General features: G+C 37.0%; 1 protein-coding gene across 3 annotated transcripts in view; it reads left to right on the top strand.

The window, feature by feature from the left end:
• Positions 1-6,837: 6,837 nt before the first annotated feature.
• The window catches only part of LOC136855009 (facilitated trehalose transporter Tret1-like), a 16,234-nt gene continuing 8,071 nt past the window's right edge, over positions 6,838-15,000 (top strand). The window contains exon 1 of one of the 3 annotated variants that reach the window (XM_067131716.1): positions 6,838-6,971. The gene's annotated coding sequence lies outside the window, so the exon portion shown is untranslated. The remainder of the gene's footprint in view (positions 6,972-15,000) is intronic. The other 2 variants (XM_067131717.1, XM_067131719.1) reach the window with 2 other exon arrangements.

Below are 15,000 nucleotides of genomic sequence, written 5' to 3'. Positions count from 1 at the left end.
AACATGCAAACATAATTAGCATTCACACCACCAGGTGGACGGTGGGCAGACATTCAATCATTTGTTTGCTTAATAGTACGTGGGTATCATCACGATAATGTTGCTTTTTTTCTAATTTATGCGCTGTGTTTGCTGTACCATACTCTCTCTCTCTCTCTGCCTTTCTATACACACACACACACACACACACACACACACATATATATATATATATATATATATATATATATATATATATGTATGTATGTATGTATAATATATATATATAATTATATAAGTTATATACTTGTATTATTTTCGAGCTAATTAATTAGACGTAAAAAAACTCTCCGTACACCCAAAACCTTAATTATACAAACATCGCTGTCTTTTCTCTTATCAAGGCAGAAGAGAAAAAATAATTGATTATTAATACCTTAAAACCATATGATAATTTATCATATATTTCATAACATAATATATAATTAAATGTATAGTAAAAAAAAACATACCAGATTAAAACAAGGCCCACTTGCCGAAGGAACAGAATACTAAACTGTTAAGAGAGAGGAAAAACCATACAAAAGCATCTTTGAACTTGTGCCACAGAAAATGCTTCTGTACTTGACAGCGAAAGTAATGCGCGAGTTTTTCTTCATGTCTTGGACCACATGCTATCCAATGTATGTGTAAACTTGTGTAAAAGAATACATTTAAACTTTGGTTGTACGCCCACTGTAGTGCCTTGAATTGGAATTTCTACAAGTGAACGTTTTCTCATTAGAATGCATCATCTCAGAAAAAGCTCATCTATCTTAATAGAATTTCTATTTCAGCTGATGATGGAACAGAAAATTCATATTCACAGATAGCAAGAGGTTTTAAAGTTATTCCAGTTGCTCTCTCAATACCGAATGGACTCTCCTTGTGCGATGTTTCAAATTACTTAGGCGGTTTTTCCTGCCTGTTACTAAGAACTAACGACCTTAATTACCTGAAACGCAGCACGTATAAGGGTAGTAATCTGAAAATACCCATGAATATACTATATTTCTTGGCAAGGTCCTTATGAGATGTAATATTTATTTTATGTGCATATTCATTTCGTACCTTTTTTAGCCATTAGTTGATTGACTGAAGCTGGAGAGATACGGTGTTAGGCTTGCATGATAATCAGCACTCAAGCTTGTTAACAAAACAAAACAGGATCTTGGCGTTATTTTTCAGCACTGCCAAACAGTGGCAGATTTTGCTTAGGGCAAGTTCTTTACATTCTTCTTCTATACAACTTGTTCAGCATTCCAGTCCTAACCTGGCTGTTCATTCAAATGCATTACAATTCAAGCGACCTGACACACAATACCCATCCAGAAAGCACTAGCGGATCCAGAAAAATTTCATGGAGGGCCGCCAATTTTCATATTATATACATATATGTATATGCACACACACACACACACACACATATATATATATATATATATATATATATATATATATGTATCATTTTTATTATTAAGATTATTATTATTATTTCTCAACATTTTATTATTATTTCTACAATAGATTCTTTTACTTTTCCCCATTTTTATATTTCTCATTTATGTTATCGCCATCTAAATCTTCAATATTATTTTGTCATAATTTTTCATGGGGGGCGGGTGGGGCACGTGCCCAGGTGCCCCCCACCCCGGCCCCCGGGATCCGCTAGTGTGTAAGGGGTTCATGGGCATCTTTCTTCTATTCTCATCGAGACCTGTTATGTGGAAGCTTGCTGTGCAAGTTCATGGGTTTTTCTTTATTACATAATAATAAGTGTTTACGAATAAGTGACGATGATAGTGATAGTGAAACACACCTGTACGGTCCGGCATAGGACAAGCTTGAAAGACAAGTCGAGGGTACATTTATTAAGCATTCCTTCGTTATCCTATGGAAGTCCCCGCCTTGGTATCCTTCAATCAATAATTGTGAAGTTGTTGCTACTAGTCTTTGCTGCTTTGAAGTTGTTCCTACAAGTCTTTGCTGCTTTTCTGATATTTACTTTACTTGTAGCCATTATAAGAACCTTTCTACTGAATACTGTTTGACTTTAGTAACTGAGTGCAGTTGCGAGAGCATAAAAGTGTAAATTTAACTTTCCTCTGCCTTGTACCCACTAGGTGTGTTGAAATTCCAAGACCGGGTGTGTATTTTTACAGAAGTTCCTCCAGTTACCCTTAACTGAAGAAAATAGAATGCACCTTTGTCACAATAGAGAACTTTTCTCAGTGGGTAACTCCTGCACACGGCACATCTTAACTTTGTTTTTCCATAACCTTTCAGCATGTATCAATTTAGGTTTTGAGACCTTGTCCTGCTCTCTGGTCTTTCTGCCAGTTATCCTGTTGCTATTCGTTGGTTATACTAAATCAGTTTCGATGGGCTTCTGATGTTCTCTGCTCTGAAAGAAATACTGCATCTACACATTTAATCTGATAAGCGAAGAATATATCAAATTCACCAAATAATAATAACAAAATAGAAAATACGCTTTAAAGTGTGACTAAAGGATTACGTAATCTCAAATAATGACTTTAATTATTTTGGACAAAGATGGCCTGTAGCAGATAGGTTACGCAGCATATACCTGCTCATTCAAGTTACGCAGCATAGACTATCCTGGCCAATATATGGGTTTAGCCGATACATATACCTTCTCATTCAGATATGCTCTAGGAGTAAAAGTCTGAGACCGAGGTATGGACTGAGTTCAACTACAGTTCTCTGTTACTTCATTTGATGAAATCCTGAATTCTAATATCATTAATTCTCGAGGCAGAACTGTACCGAATGCACTGCCTCCATCTCCTACTGGTGATGCTAAATACAAAGTGCTGATTGAGCCTTCTGAAGAACTCCTCCATAGCCTCACCGCCTCCACTGCTTCCCCCTCCTCCTCATGGTGCTAAGTATCCGGTGCTGATTGAGCCTCTTCCTGAAGAAACTTCTCCTCCTCCCCGACCTCCACTACTTCCACCTCTTCCTGATGGTGTTGAGTGTCCAGTGCTGACTGAGCCTCCTCCTGAAGAAGTCTTCCATATCTTCCATCATCACCACCTCCTTCTCCACTGTTTGTAAGTCAATGCCCTTGCGAAGGCTCAACTTCACATCACACGTAAATAGCACTTTCCTCACTTTCTTTCATGTACACATGACAGAACAATTAGGGTAGAAGAACGGACTATCATGGATAGTCATGAACGATAAGTGTATACAGTTCCCCTGTCCTCGTAATACCCACCAATGCCCCCAGGGAATTTTATAGCAAAACACGCCAGAGCAATACATGGAATCGCGCACCCACATTACTATTGTTGTTGATAAAAATCGACGAACAATCACGCCCTAGGTGAAATGTTATAAATTTTTTTTACATTAATGAACAATTTACGCAACAGTGCGCTTAGCTCACGATGGCTCCGTTTGTGAAGGTTTCCAACGACTGAAAATCATATCACCAGGATACTGATGACGATGGCAGGAGCTTCTATATGCTAAGAGTAGTATTATGTAAAATTATATGTAAAAATGCATATATAGCAAGAAAATGGAACCAAAAATTTCACTTGATGTGCCTTTTCTTGCCTATTATTATTATTATTATTATTATTATTATTATTTACAGGCCCAAGGGTCCTAGCAGTGGAAGCACCCGGTACAGTAGAAGAAACTAAGAAGAAAAGCACAAATAATGAAAGAGATATAGCAAAAGTAAAAAAATAAGGTACCTAACAATGAAACTATGAATCGACCCCTTTGAGGGATAACTATAGCTATTAGCCTACATGTAAAAGCCCACTCAGAATTTTTACAGTTCATGTTATTATAATTTTGAATTGAATTCCCTATCCACTCTCCTCCACAGGGCCATCACACTTACATCTGATTGGAATCTTCTTCACAACGAAATAAGTTTTCTCTATAATTATTTTAAATCCAACTGTTATCCATCCAATTTATTTTTAAAATATGTTAAGAAAACATTGTATAAGTCCTTTCACCACCCCCCAGGCTACCACACACTTGGCACATAAATTAACATACTATATAAGTTTTCCATTCACACATGACACCTTTTTTCCTACCTGATCTAAAAGGGATTTTAACGAATTATTTTCCTGCAGTTGACATAAAGCTCATATTTAAGAACCCAAGAACTATTGGTAGCACGTTTCGTCACAAAGAAAAACTCCCCCCTGCAATGCGGTCCGGTGTTGTTTATTTATTTACTTGCTGTCAATGCCACTGTCAGACATACGTGGGAAACACGCTTTCGTAGTGGGTGCCAGTTGTCCAGTCCTGAAACATCAAATATTAGAAATCATATAAAACTATGCAAAAGTAAAATAAACTATAACGATTTTAAGATTATACTAACCAGCCAACACGAACACCACCGCCCTATTCTTGAATCGTTAACGATCAAGAAGTTTGTTCCCTCTTTGAACAAGTATTCCTCGTCCACGCCCCGGCAACCACATCCTGCCTTATGTTCACTTTTTTTTTTCATACAGCAACTGAACTTCGAGAAATAAGGTCTATTAGTTGAAACATTCCAGTTCTTTCTCTTTTTTAATAATTTTATTTTAGGTTTACCTTTTGTATTGATGCTTTACTACTATCATAATTTATTTGTACATAAATACTAACATTTCTTGCTGTATTTATATTTTACTTTGTATTTTTAGCCCTGAGCATAAGACAAGGGTCTCGAAACTTAAACCGTGATGAATAAAGGAAAACTATGTACCAAGCTTTCTGCTTTAGTGCCTTCTTGTGTATTTTGCTGAGGAATAGCCTCGCTGTCACACCAATGTATATATATATATAATTGTATATATATATATAGCAAGAAAACACTAAAGCAGACCGCTTGGTAGATGGTTTCCTTTATTCATCACGGCCTACGTTTCAGATCATTGTCTCATCCTCAAGGCTAAAAATACAAAGTAAAATATACAAATACAGCAAGAAGATTTAGATATAATTACAAATAAAATATGATAAAAGTAAAACATCAGTAAAAAAAGGTAAACCTAAAATAAAATTGTTAAAAAAAGAGAGAGAAAGAAATAGAAAATTTTTAACTAACAGACCTTGTTCCTCAGTTCAGTTGTATGAAAACAATAAACACAAGGTGGGGTGTGGGTTTAAAGCTATATAGGCGTGGACGAGGAATGATTGTTCAAAGAGAGCAAGCTTCTTGATCGCTAACGATTCAAGAATAGGGAGGTGGTTTTCGTGTTGACTGGTTAGTATCTTGTACCCTCTTTGAACAATCATTCCTCGTCCACGCCCCTATATAGAGCTTAAACCACACCCCACCTTATGTTTATTATTTTTCATACAGCAACCGAACCTGAGAACAAGGTCTCATTGAATTAAAATTTTTTATTTCTTTTCTCTCTTTTTTTAACAATTTTATTTTTAGGTTTAGCTTTTTTACTGTTGTTTTACTTTATCATATTTTTATTTGTAATTATATCCTAAATCTTCTGCTGTATTTGTATATTTTTACTTTGTATTTTTTAGCCTTGAGGATGAGACAAGGATCTCGAAACGTAGGCTGTGATGAATAAAGGAAACCATCTACCAAGCTGTCTGCTTTAGGGTGCCTTCTTGCTATTCTGCTGAGGGGATAGCCTAAACTTTCACACCAATATATATATATATATATATATATATATATATATATATATATATATATATATATATATATATATATATATATATATATATATCTGAAGGCCCCACTGACATTTTGAGGTCAAATGATACCCTATAACCAGTAAAAATCAACTTCGATTACCCCAAACTTATCTCTAGCTAGCTAAATCGATTTCGTGGCCTCACTGTCACTCACAACCACCTTCGTTGTAATTTCTACGATTCAAGTTGAAATGAACAAGACGTTACTGGAGCCCTGACATAATTTTTGTCAAAAGACTAAGTCCTGGTTATTGAGAATTTATTATGATCACAAGAGTACACACATATTATTTAGACTGTCATGGTAACCAAACTAAGAATTTCAGCATGAACGCACCCACTATATATATATATATATATATATATATATATATATATATATATATATATATATATATATATATATATATATATAATATATATATATAATATATATATATATATATATATATATATATATATATATATATATATATATATATATAAAAGCCTCAGATATTTCACTGATACCGAATTCACCATCTTGAACTGAAGGGGAGAATGCATCCAGAAAATTATTATAGTGAATATTCACTAATCAAGTTTAATCTGAGATTTCGAAGTAAAGCAAGACTATTAACCAGGCCTGTATTAGAAGCTGCTGCTGTCAGATGCATAAGAAAACTTTCCACTGGCTCCATTCAGATGATCAATTTCCTTAAACCCGATGAACAAAAACAGAACTGATGTTCCTTAGGGCGTACATCGAGTCCGCTCGCCTTGGCTATTCGAAAGGATATTGGATAAACAAAAAAAAAAGATAATTTGAAGCCAAGCACTGGGTACTGTCGGCCATTCAACGACTGACAGGGGGAGAAGAGGGGCGGGGTGTGGGGGAGGGGGGGCGGTGGCGCCTCGGATCAGTTGGACAGCAAAATAGACAGCCAGAGAATAATGATGAAGCAAGAGGATCTACGGGTGGAACTGGGAGAAAAATCCGCAATTACACTAAGAAGTCAGAGTTAAAAAGGGTGGACAACAGGGTTAAAGAAAGTGCAGTTAAGCTCTGAGGGGCGGGGGGCGGCAAAATGCAGTACACCAGTGAGGGGCGCTGACAGACTACTTGAAGAAAACGGGCACGGCCACAGAACTGCATTGAGGTGCATTCGAGTAGGAAGGCTCGAGTCGAATTCAGTTGGTGGGCCGTCGTAAGACTAGTAAGATCTCACATTCTAAACTAATTGAAGAGGTATCCATCTCTTGTGAGTATATTCTTTGATTGATTCAATCGTTTATATTTAATTCAATCGGTATGTGGTCGACCTGCGTGTGTTATTTCTGGATTGGCGTAAATCTCAATATTATCACCGATATGACAATTCATCAGTGTAGAAGGTTAAGCATTAAAATCAATCAAGCTAAAACAAATATCTTTATTTTTTTTTTCGTGTTCAACGTACTGAGATGTGCCCACGAGTGAAATTACCGACATTTGTCAAGACAGCATTACATCACCTGACATCTTAGGGAAAACCTCTTAGCCTATAGTGTTTCTTGGTTTTGAACATGAAGGTTGAGTTATTCGCCTTGTTACGCATCCAGTTCTGTACAAATGCTGATAAATTTGACAAACACCAAAGAAGACTTGAAATGGGGTGCATTTGTAAACAGTGTGACATCTATGAGCATTATTAGAGATCGTGTGCAGAAATGAATAAGAAGCTGTCTCTTATTATAACACTAAGCTTGATTATGAAAATGGCTACTGAATCTATTGTAATCTCAACTGGTATATCATAAGCAAAATAATTACTTTTAGACTTCTAATGTGATTAAATGGATAGCATTTTACCTTTTTGCCAATAAGTGATTTAATTTTCTCTGAAATAAAACGAATGCTGAGTCAAATACAATTGTAAATAGTGAAAAATATCTAAATTTACTTACAGGATTAGTACATTTTTGAAGCAATTCCTGTGAAGTGGTTCTCTCGCTTCTTATTTATTTTTCGCCATTGGCAACCCCTCTGTAAAGGTGTTCCTTAAAAATGAGCAGGCCGTCATCTCTGTCATATTTTTCTTTTTCACAATGAAATATTTAGGAAATTGTGTTTCTGGGAACTTCCATAGAGAGATTGTTATCTTGAAAGGAAGCACTTCATTTCTGGTTATGTTAAAAGTGTTCAGTATCTATTTTATACCGTAGCCGTAAGGTTAAGGGGATTTTGGATGGGACTCATAACATCTAAAATAATTCTTACTGCTGGCAGACTGGAAAGCTAGAGAGTTAAGGAATCTGTAACCTATGCTAGCTTCAAGTAAGGGCAGACAGTCTGTGAAAATCCAAAGGTAGTTCTCCTGCATCCACTAAAACGTTTGGAAAGGCAGAGCTCTAAAAATGCGTGTAGCCTATCTAATCCCACTGTGATGCACATAATCTAAAATCTTTAGTCGGCCTGGGGTGGCTGATCAATGTATTTCACAACAATAATTCAGTATTGATAAGACAAGGGCTTTATATAATTTTTAAAAATTTTTGCAATCTGTACCTCATGAAGTATAGACCAGTGCTTCCACAATATTCAGAGCCTCCAAACAAGGCTTTCAAATCTCTTAAATGGGGAACCCATGTCAGCCTGTGATCAAATATTAACTCTACGAAGAGAGTTGCTTCTACACGTCATTCTCTGGCCTTTGATGTGAAAATCTGGATCTGGATGCATACCTCGAATATGGTAAAAATAAATATGAGTGTTATTTGTGAGGAACTTGAAACCATTCAGGTCAGCCCCGTGAATTATCTTATCAATTACACGTTGAAGCTTCCTTTGAACCAACAAATGATTTGGAAGCTCCCTTTTACCAAAAAATTATATGGAAAGGTCATGTACAAAATGTGTGGACAACATGTCATCGGGGATGATGGAGGAAATCCCATTTACAGCTATGGCAAATAGTTTCCCTTAGCGCACTATTCTGGGGAACACCTTCCTCTTGGCATTTTCTTTCAGAGAGTAGAAAAATTGACCTGGAAAAACTGACGAGCCAAGAATGCTTGGAGAACCAAAGGTAATTTTCCTCTCAAATCTTATTCATGTATAGTTTTACGGATACCATGTCACAAGGCAGCGTCATGAGCTTTTTCAAGTTAAAAAATACGGTCACATGATGCTGCTCAGAGGCAAATGCTTCACAAATGGAAGACTCAAGCCAAATCAGCACATCAGCTGTTGAGTGCATTCCCAAGGAATAGGTGATAAGATACCTTTCTTCTCTAGAAGAAAGGTTGAGAAATCTAAGTTTCCTTTTTATTTTATTCTGTACTGTTATCCTGGATCAACTTCAGATTTGCATGATACAATGAAGAAATGCCCATTCACACCGGTAATGAACTGACCATTCACTTTTGAAGTTGGAGGTGGATTTGAGTTAAATTTACCTACTATCTATCTTCCTTTACTACATACAGCAGTTAGTGGTGTTCTAACTATTCATAAGGAGATGAAAGAGTACCATATCTGGCGTTTTGCTGCTTTTAATGTTCAACAGAACAATGCTGAGTTTCTTATAATTATGTTCTCTTCAGTACAGTGTCTATGGCATCAAGCCAGAGCTTTTCTTGTAGCTCGATGCAAAGGGGTGAATTACGATGACCACCAAGGAACTGGTTGTCGTCATCTTTGGAGCAGACCTGTGGTTCTGGGGATGGAATTAATTCATCTGCATTCTCTCCTGTTTCACTTAACTCTTGGAATTTCCTCCAATCCACTGTGGGTGGCGAAGAGAGAGTTATAGAACACGAAAGGGAAACACTAATATCTAAAGAAGCTGAAGTAATAACGAGAGAGAGACAAATAGCAGAGACTTTTAGATCTGAACCAGAGGAAAATAGATTCCCATGGTTTGGGCCCTTTCGCCCATCACTCACCCTCAACACATAACACAAACGTTCTAAGTTGAACCCATGTGACCTTAACAAGACATTCTCTCAGTGTGATGGAAACAGAAATGAAAGCTTAACACTGGAACAATAAGAAAAATAAACTTATGCAATTCATTATTAATGCTTATTTCCTCTATATTTTAGGCGAAAGCAAGTAAATGAAACAAAGCACTATACGGATTTTATAACTCATAAGAGAGAGGGATCAAGGAGAATACTAAGTTCAAGGTTAAAGCCATTGTATGCCTATGAGGGATAGGCGGTAAAACCTCATTACACACACACGTTATTCTTGCAGCCATCCAGTGTCGTGGTCACGTATTGAGGTTAATCTAGGTCTGCCAGGTGTACACAGATATGGCTTTGCACGTTCCCCTTTTTAAGTTGCTCTGAAAGCAAGCTTAGGAAAGGATTATTGACCAACTGGTTTTCTACATAAAACTGGCATTGCAAGTTTCTTGGATGAATTTGTACACAAATCTGGCGTTCAAACTGTATTGGGTGGTTATTATGAAAGTCAGGTTAGCTCATGTTTACTGAATGACTGAATCTGTCCACATTTGGCATTGAAACTGTCTTGGGTTGTTACTATAACAGAAAGGTTAGCTTAGGTTTACTGAGTGAGTGATTTTGTATGGTCATTGCGACTTTTCAAGGCTAAGCTGCTACAACGGCAAGATTAGATTTGTTTTATACTATGACAGACTGAATTTTTACAAATCTGTCATCTTAACTGTCTTGGGTCATTATTATGAAAGCAAGGTTAACTTAGGTTTACTAACTGACTGAATTTGTGCGCATGTCTGGTACTGCAACTTTCTCGGTTTAAAAGATAAAAAACATGACTTGGATACATTAATTAATGAAAGAATTCGCATACAAATCAGGCATCACAACAATCTTGGGTCACTTCTTTGAAACCAAGATTAGGTTAGGTTTACTAACTTGGTGAACTTGTACGCAGATCTGGCATTGCAACTTTCATGGGCCATGTTACCATGCAGGAAAGAGTAGGTTACACTGAATGACCAACTGGTGTTGATCGCCCTGACACAGCCTTTTCTGAGTCATTACTATTAAGCCAAGGATAGGTTAAGTTAACTGACTGAATATGTACACAGATCTTGTATTGCAACTGGTAGGCAATAAAGGGTAAGCTATTTTGACTGACTGGCTGATTTTGTAGATGGCTGTGGCATCAGAACTGTCTTGGGTCGTTGCTATGCAAGGAAGGCTAGGTTAACTCAGTTGACTTAATGGATTTGACCTTTCATAAATTACATTGCTCTATATATATTCATTGACTGATTTTATATATAGCACTGCGTTGCGGCTGACCAAGTTATTAAATCATTTAGCTTATATACTACGATTTTTGCATACCTACTAACAGCCAAGATACTCCCATCCCATAATATAAAGAAATTTAATTAAAGGTTAGTTAGATTTTCCTACAACTCATCTTCGGTTGTCATTTGTAATTATTGTTGCTTTGGGAGTTAATTCTTGAGTGATCTTAGGGAAGATCAAACAAAGACAGGCTTCTGATATATTTCTACCTCATCGTGTATGTCCCCAAGCCTTGAATAAAGGACGAAAACTGAACACTGGATTATCAGCCTTGCCGTGTAAAAAAATAAAATAGAATAGAAATACAACAAACAATTTTCCTGTTTAGTGTATGCAGTCAGGCATGAACTCTATTGGAACTGAGGGAAAAAATTATTATCTTGGATAAATAGGAGACAGAGACAAATTACAGAAGTTACACACAACAACGGACAAACATGGATCAATTAAGACAGAAAGATATAAATGAAATCTTCAAGCAGATGGGCTGTCCTAACTAAGAGAGAGAGAGAGAGAGAGAGAGAGAGAGAGAGAGAGAGAGAGAGAGAGTGTTTTATTGCAAAAATGGATAAGCACGACTCTGTCTAGCATAGGAAAGAGCGAAATTAAAATTAGTCTACTAGCTAAGAATGACATCGATACCCAACCTCAACATCAAAATCATAACACACCTCCTAAGTAAGAAAAAATAAACCAAGAACTTCATCTCCACTGAACACTGAACACAGGTCTTTGTGATTCGAAGGGGCTCATCAGTTTTCAGGACCTACTCTGGTCTCATAGTCTGTCGTGGGTAGAATAAGTAGTTTAATTTTTTTCAAATATATACAGAATATGGATTGCTGCCATTACCCAAAGCAAGGCTAATATTATAACTGCTAATTATGATATTGATAATAGCATCTTACCATCAATAACAACAGAAGTTACTGAAACAGTACAGTATAACTGTCTTTTGCTAACAGGCAAGGATAGTGGTCAGGTGATGGAATAAAAACAAAATTGGCTTAGCGCTATTGAAAATTTCAGCTCATCAGGAAAACAGACAATAGAAAATGAGTCAAACAAATGTAGTACGAGTTCATTTTCTGCATCTGGCAATTAAAAAAGCAATGTGCCTTATGAAACAGAGCATTAATGCAAAAGCACAGAACTCCAAACAGAATCATCTAAGTTTGTATGTGCCAAGGGAAAAATATGAAAAATTCTAAGGGATTCTGTTAGTCTCTGCTTCACGAAGAAGATAAGGTGGTTCCTCAATGGCTAACTTTTGGAACTCACTCACATTTTGTCATATGATGTTCTAATACTGAAAGGGATGCAAATGCGTGGAGCAAATAAGTAACAACTTATAATAATTGAGAATGAGCTCTTATCCTTTCTATCGGTCGTTGCTCCTTTGGCTTCCTTGGCAGGGAAAGTGCTGAAAAGGTAACCAAGGAAGAACATTTCCCACAATTACCAAACTTTTACTCTTTCTATTGGACCACATGCTTTGAAAATATGGAAAATTGTAAGTTCGGTATAAATCGTTATATAGAATTATATTTTCAAATAACACATTTCTACTTCCAGCATGGTATCTCTGGTTTGTTTTGAGAAAGCAGCAGTTATCATAGCGGGGGTATTTTGGTATTACGAATACAACGAAATTATAAAACAGTAAGACTTTCTTAAAACTCTCAAGACACGATATACCTTTCATGAAGATTTTTTCTCTGCCACCGACGTCAGAAAGGCTGAACAGTAAGAGGTGAGAGAGCTGATAAAATATGAAATAACAGTAAGAGGGGAGAGAGAGCTGATAAAATATGAAAGAAGTTAAAATAATGAAACAGAGGGATAGAGTGTAGATAGATAATTACAGTCCCCTATGTCTCGTCACATGGACTCAGCTTAAGTTATAAAATGTTCTACGGCAAAGCCCTGTGACTTCAACAGGCCTTCGTCTTTGCGAGGAACGAATCGGGCATATTGATTTCTTATTCCCATGCACTACTCATAGAACACCTGGGAATTGAGCAGGGTTAATAGAATACAGAGTTAGACCGTCCCGGCGTTACTGCGCATGTTTGTGACGTCGCTGGTGGGCAACCATAGAAGAAAACCAAGAAAACAAGGAAATGAAGGGTCACTGTGGGAAACTTTTGCCCACACACATTCTCTCTCTCTTTCACGACCTTAGGTGAGAGAGGTCCCCGTTAATCTCCAGGTACTGCTGAATTAAGGATTGAATAACCCTCCATGTCTTTTTATTGCCGCATGGCTAATGCAGTATATATATATATATATATATATATATATATATGAATATAAGAAGGCCCATAAAACACTATTTTAAACGTTGAAACCATATATTTCAGGCACTTAGCTTCTGTGCCCCTGTTCACTGGTAGAATATGGACAGGTGGAAAGTTACAATGGTATATATACAAAAACATAAAGTGTGGCCCTAGGCCTCCGATGATATGGAGGTGGCGTTTTCTTGAGGAGGGAGAATGGCCAAATTCCCTAGTGGTTTTTGGCCTCATTAGCTCCTGCTTGGCGATGGATCTGGCGGTCGCGTTTCTTGGGTCATCTTCTTCACGAGGGGTTTGAGGATTAATGTCGATGTCATCCGATTTCCAATGTCCTCCTGACAGGTTCATATTGTTGGTTTGATTGATGATAGCAGATTCAGCATCCTTCTTTTGTACGGACAGCTACTTTTGAAACCAACTCCGCTACTCCAGTTAATGACATGCCCTGTATTTCTGATATGTAGGAAAATTCCTGAACTCTCCGGGCGTAACGTACTGATATTTTGTGCTCTGTTATTCTTTGCGAGTGATCTACCTGTCTCGCCTGCGAGATGTCCTGACAATTACTACACGGTATCTTGTAAACTCCGGCTTCTTCCTTTTGTTATTTAAGTATACGTTAACGAGCGAACTCCTGATGGATTTGGGATAATGGAAAATGAAAGGATTGTTAGGCCTGAGTTGTTCGAGGCCTTTTGGATGTTTTCATCGTATGGAAGCTTTATTTTGTTGTTGAAATCTATTGGTCTGTTGTGAGTGGGACCCTTATAGTATATTTTATTCGCTTTGTTGATAGCCCTTTCAATAATGTGTGGTGGATATAGCAGTTGCGTTAGGTGTTGGCGGATCGTGTTAAATTCTTTATCCAGGTACTCATTTGAACATATCCTAAGTCCTCTGAGGAATAAGTTGCACCCTACCATGATTTTTACGGAGACGTCGTGGTAGCTTAAGAAATGAATGTAGGAGACAGTGAAGTGGGTTTTCTATATACTGTAAATGCATACCTGTTCTGTTTTCTTATGATCAGTACAGAGCACAAAAGATCAGTACGTTACGCCCCGAGAGTTCGGGAATTTTCCTACATATCAGAAATACAGGGCATGTCATTAACTGGAGTGGGGCGGAGTTGGTTTCAAAAGTAGCTGTCCGTACAAAAGAAGGGATGCTGGAATCTGCTATCATCAATCAAACCAACAATATGAACCTGTCAGGAGGACATTGGAAATCGGATGACATCGACACCTTAATCCTCAAACCCTCGTGAAAGAAGATGACCCAAGAAACGCGACCGCCAGATCCATCGCCAAACGGAGCTAATGAGGCCAAAACCACTAGGGAATTTGGCCATTCTCCAAGAAACGCCACCTCCATATCATCGGGAGGCCTGGGCCACACCTTTATGTTTTTGTATATATACCATTGTAACTTTCCACCTGTCCATATTCTGCAGTGAACAGGGGCACAGAAGCTAGTGCCCAAAATATATGGTTTCAATGTTTAAAATAGTGTTTTTATGGCCTTCTTATATTCATATTACACTGTAGTATTACAGAAAAAGACATTCATATATATATATAATATATATATATATATATATATATATATATATATATATATATATATATATATATATAATGAAGTCTTAACTATCACCAGCAACCCACATCATTCAATATAATATAGGATGAGAAAATTC

This window comes from Macrobrachium rosenbergii, chromosome 30 (genome assembly GCF_040412425.1).
Source record: "Macrobrachium rosenbergii isolate ZJJX-2024 chromosome 30, ASM4041242v1, whole genome shotgun sequence".
NCBI classification, from domain to species: Eukaryota; Metazoa; Arthropoda; class Malacostraca; order Decapoda; family Palaemonidae; genus Macrobrachium; species Macrobrachium rosenbergii.
Note: the sequence above shows the minus strand (reverse complement) of the source record. Positions and strands in the feature narration are given on the sequence as shown.